The following is a 5292-nucleotide window of genomic DNA, read 5'->3' as shown; positions in this document are numbered from 1 at the left end:
CATTATTTCCTATGCCTGCACTGTCACTAACCGAGCCTTGGTAGAAGTGAAAATCACCTGAACTGCTTTCAACCATAGTATCTTATTTCCTCATTATGGCATTTGAGGGTGCTATAGACACTTGCGGTTCCTTCTGTCTAGCCTGACACAACAAACACCGATCAGGAAGCTAGTTTCCCCAACTTAAGTGATCTGACAGAAATGCTTTTATTTACTTCTCCAAAAGCAGACTGTGTCAAATTGCATCATATTTTCTAAGTAATACCTATACATATTTCAATGGAAAGAGGCCAGTAAGAATTTTCATATACACGCTACTTTTCTCAATTGGTGGTTATATCTCCTGGGATTTCTTTCTTCAAAGCATTTTCCTGATTCTTTCTTATCAGTTCTTTCCTTCATTTCTGCGTCATAAAAGTTAATGGTCGTAGAGATTTGCATGGACACTTGCTGAGCAGAACCACTGCACCAGAACCTAGAATGATCCCAAGTCCTGATTGTGTAATTGCATGTAATGGCTAAGCTATGCAGCAAATTGAGATTAGCTCATCAAGAGAACCACTTCACCATAAAAACAAAGTAATTCCCAAGTTTCAAAGAGTACCTGCATGATCTCATTCCTTCTGATGGTCTTAGCAGGAGCTGGGGATAACAGTGTAGGTGCCCATCTATCAAGTAATCTAAAGGCTAATGTATTTTAAAATGTTGGACATGGTTATCAGCTTTTTATCTACACAAACAGTAGAATTAAAGGGATTAAACAACAATTAAATTATTATGTGTTTGAGCTGTCAACTTTTTTCCAAACACTATTTTTCTATATATTTTCCTTTATGGTTTTCAGAAGTATGCATGCATTTAGAAGACTATGACCATCAACAGCACAGGATATAAATCCTCCTACTCCTCTCTTTTGGAAGAACAACAAACTTTGCCTCCCTCTGCTATTACTCTCTCTCTTTTCTACATATTGCCTTTTAAATTTCTATGGCAGATTTTTTAAAAAGACAATATAGAAGTATTTGGTATTACAAACATATGGCTTCACTCTCTTATTCTATGGCAGTAAGTCGTCCTCCAAGTATCTTGGCTCCACATCCTATACCTGCTTAAGATGTGACTATGTATCGGTAGCAGTTAGCTTTAGTCTTTGATATTTTTGCCTAGACTGGTACTTCTGCACAAGAAATTCCAAGTGGCAGAAATAGAGCTAATGGTACTCTATCCTCTTCCAAAGGTCCGCCTGCCTTAGTATCCTCTGCTAGGGGGAAACAGATGCTCACAAACATTCAAAACTGCCAAAAGGGAGACTGAATGTACACTTGCTGCTGTGCAGTTTATTTTAATTATTTAATCTCATTTGAACTCTTCAGGCAAATAGAGCAATCAGCAAGGATGAGATGCGTTACTGAACACAGAGACAGCATTAGTATGTGCTGAGAAAATGTCTTCTTACGTCTGTTTGTGATCATAGTAGAAGGCAACCTAATGAAACACCCCTATGTCTCCTTTAAAACGATAACTGAGAAGAGAAACTAGGATATATTTCAATTTACAAGCCAAGTGCAGAGATTTGTCTTCATGGGAAGACTAATACCATTTTAAGTATGTTTTGACAACTTGTGCTTTATAAAAAATTAACACTGTCTCAGAAGCTGAGATTTACCCTGCTTAACTCCAGATTCCATTTAGGTTGTTATTTTCTACTGGAAGATAATCGTCCCTCGCCATTAACAGAGGAAACAGAGGGGATAGGTTCCTAACTTAGATGTCCAAATTAGAAGGGATAAATCTAGGCCAGATGCAATATGTGCATTTAGAAAGCAATTGCTTGGACATCACTTTATCTTTGGCAGTTTCTACCTAGAAGGTTATAGATCTGAGAAAAGACAGTTTGGTACTAAAGCACATGAGCAGTTTAAGCTCTAAAATAAGAACTGTGGGTATGGACAAATAAAAAGAAATGAGAGAGTCTGATTTTGTTTCTCTAAGATGCCAGGCATAAGTTCACTCTCCACTTTATGGATTCGTCATGGTTAAATTTATTGGAATTATTTGTAAGTACAATATTATCAATTCACACTACTCATAACTAGTCTCCTTGTTATTGCATATGCATCAAACATACAGAGGCTATTCCATTTTCTGTATACATCTTACTGTTCAAGCAAAACAATAAAACAGTTGAGTGAGCACAGAGTATAAATCAGAATGTAAAATAAGGCAAGCGTGATAAAAGCATTAGGCTCAGTAGTCTTTCACTAGAAAAATAGATTTTACTGTCAACTTTCCTTTTAAACTTTTAACGAACATATTGCAAAAGAGAAAAATGAACTTAACTACAGTAAACAAATTCCTTCCTTCAAGGCACTGTTACATAACTTTTAACGTCAATTTGAAAATAATTCAGGAAGTTAATTGATAGAAATATTACCCTAATAATGGATAAGAACAAAAATCTTTATTTGGTTAAATAAAAGGCTGAATGGAAAAACAAACCAGATTGTTTTTCTTCTACACAGAAATTTAATCATCATTTTGGCTAAGACGGAACAAACTTACAAGTTTGAAGTCTTACAAAATTTAACTACAAAAATGAACTCTGTTATCAAATTTAGACAATTCAAAGAGTTTTAGCAACAAGTGGTGAAGTTTGGAACTTGGGTTTTTGTTTGTTTTTTTGGTTTTTTTTACAAAGAACTGTCTAATGAATTATAAATGCATGTTCTAGCATAAGAAAGTAACATGTCTGCAAAACTATTTAAAACCAGTGGAGAAAAGTTTTCGAAGGATGTAACTTCCGATTCTCTTCTGAAACGTATCACTTGGCTTTGTGTTTTCACCTCTGTGAGTGCTTAGCAATGGCAGATTGTTTTCAGTCACTGTACAGAACTTCCTACACAAACACTCTGAATGGCACAGCTAAAAAAAATCATTGTTTCTCCTACAAATTTGCACTCTATCTTGCCTGTATGCATCTAATTGCAAGTCATCTCAACTTCTGCTGTCTGTCCCTCAGGGCCCCTATGGAATACCTGCAGGTCCTTCCCATGTCCCTACATTCTCAACTGGTTTCTTCCTCATTCCTTGCCCCTTCCTATTTTTAGGGAGCTCCCAGATAGAATGGCAACATGTGGCCATTGTGGTCAGCCTGCATGTGCTGGGTAGCTCAACATGTAGAGGACCACTCAACTGAAAAAATCCCCCTACACTGAAGATACCAATCAGTTTCTTCCTAATTTTAACTGCTCAGCAGTTAGCGTTGAAAAGTTTCAAGAGTGAATTTAAAGGCAGAATATAAACCTCATTTTCTTTGGCTGAAAAACAGTTAGAGGCACATGGATGCTGATTTCAGTATCAACATCAGTACTGATGGGTTTTTCCTCTCTTCCTCACGATTATATGTGTCAAATGACCTACAGCTAATCACTTAATTATCCTGGCTCACTATTGGGTAATTCTTAGTCTCCATCCTAAGGAAATATTCACAGTTCTATCTGCGCTCACAGTTTGGAAACTGTTCTAATATTTCTCAAGCTTCACTTGGCAGTCTCACAGCTGCCTACTTTGTCACAGTGTCTACTTTGGACCCATGGAAAGGGGGAATTTGCAGTGACCAGTTTGAAGCATTAGAAAACAGCCCTTCAGAATTCTTCTGCAGACTTTAATCTTTTCCTCTAAGAAATGGATAAGGCTTTTGTTGGTATAGAAACCAATAACATACCACCTTTTGCAAGAAAACAAGGATTTCATCTTGGAAGTCAAGATTTGCCAAACAAGTGTAATGGTTAGGCTCAGCCTACCCATAGAAGTCAACTATGACAGATTAATGTTTGTTATTAAAACTAATTTTGTGGATCCTTACACTTAGCTCTAACTGCTGTTTGAAGGAAATATCTTAAGGAGTGTTTTGGCTCTCATTTGGTATCTCCTCGCTTGAATGAGGTAAAAAAAAAATCATTGCCTAGAGTTTTGGGTTTTTAAGGTTGCCAAATTTTTGTTGTATTGAAGGCTATGTTTGCATAATGAAACAGGTATACAAAGCAACTGCTGTAGGAATGTTTTGAACACATACAACACGTATTTCTCATAAAATATATATTTCTAGATTTCCAGAGCTTCCTATGTGGTATCTGGACTAAAAAAGTAGGGTTTATGCCTTTGAAGTTATGCCCATTAAGTATCCCAATTATTTAATATTTATCATTTAGTATTATTTATTAGTCCCCTCTGTAGGAGAATCCAAGAGGGGACTAATAGGCAGACATATGAGGAATAAAACCACTTACCAAGGTGAAAAAACTACTTGCTAACCTGAAAATAAACACCAAACCCCCTGCAGACATGGCAAGCAGAATATGCTACAGGCAGGTCAAGACAAAACCACAGTTACAGCAGCCAGTTTGACCAAACTCTAATATGGTCCTGATAGGAGGAACACATCATAGATGTAAATCCATGCTTAATCCAGGTTTTCCAGTTCCTCCTGCCTACAGTGCAGCCCTTGTTTGCTAACACCAAAAAAAGGTATCTATTCATGTAACTTGCCTATGTTGGCCAAGACTTCATACCACAATTTCAAGATCAGGTAGGAATGCTCAGTGAAGGCAGAAATAAGTTGTTACCATTTCTGATTAAAAGGTGGGCTTTTTTCCAGATAGTACCTAGCATCCTTTTTGTTGCAAAAGATACTAATTCTGCTTTACTCAGAACCCAATTCTTAGATCTATAAGCTACTGCATTTTTACTACTGAATTTCCTACAAAAAAATCTATTTTCTACAAAAAATAAGATCGTATGTTTCAAACAATTAATATACAGAAGTAAATCTTTTTAAAATGCAAACATTTACTTGCTATAACAAAAATGCTGTTATATCAAGAATAAATTCATATAAAAACCTGTAAATGCATTCTGGTTTTTATAGTGCATAGAAACTCCAAGGCAAAATACAATAAACACAGTATCTTAGCAATGGAAATCTTTATCAGAGTTCAGCCCCTCCAGTCAATCACTTAATGCTTATATACTTCCCATTGTTTGTTATTTGGAGTTTAACTTGCAGTTGTTAAAGCTGCAAAATAAACTATGAAAACCAAAAAACCATAGATCAGACTGGATTTTGTCCCCCATCTCCAACAAAACAGCCAATGCTAGGCTTTCTGATATTTTCAAACCCATAAGAACAGTAAAATAGAAAAAATAAAGGAAGGGAATTAAATCTATTTTATCTTCTATTTTTCTGTATTCCTTTATCTATTTAAAGAGAAATGACCAGTTTGAAGAAATTCT

The sequence above is a fragment of the Calonectris borealis genome, chromosome Z, assembly GCF_964195595.1.
Source record: "Calonectris borealis chromosome Z, bCalBor7.hap1.2, whole genome shotgun sequence".
NCBI lineage: Eukaryota > Metazoa > Chordata > Aves > Procellariiformes > Procellariidae > Calonectris > Calonectris borealis.
Note: the sequence above shows the minus strand (reverse complement) of the source record.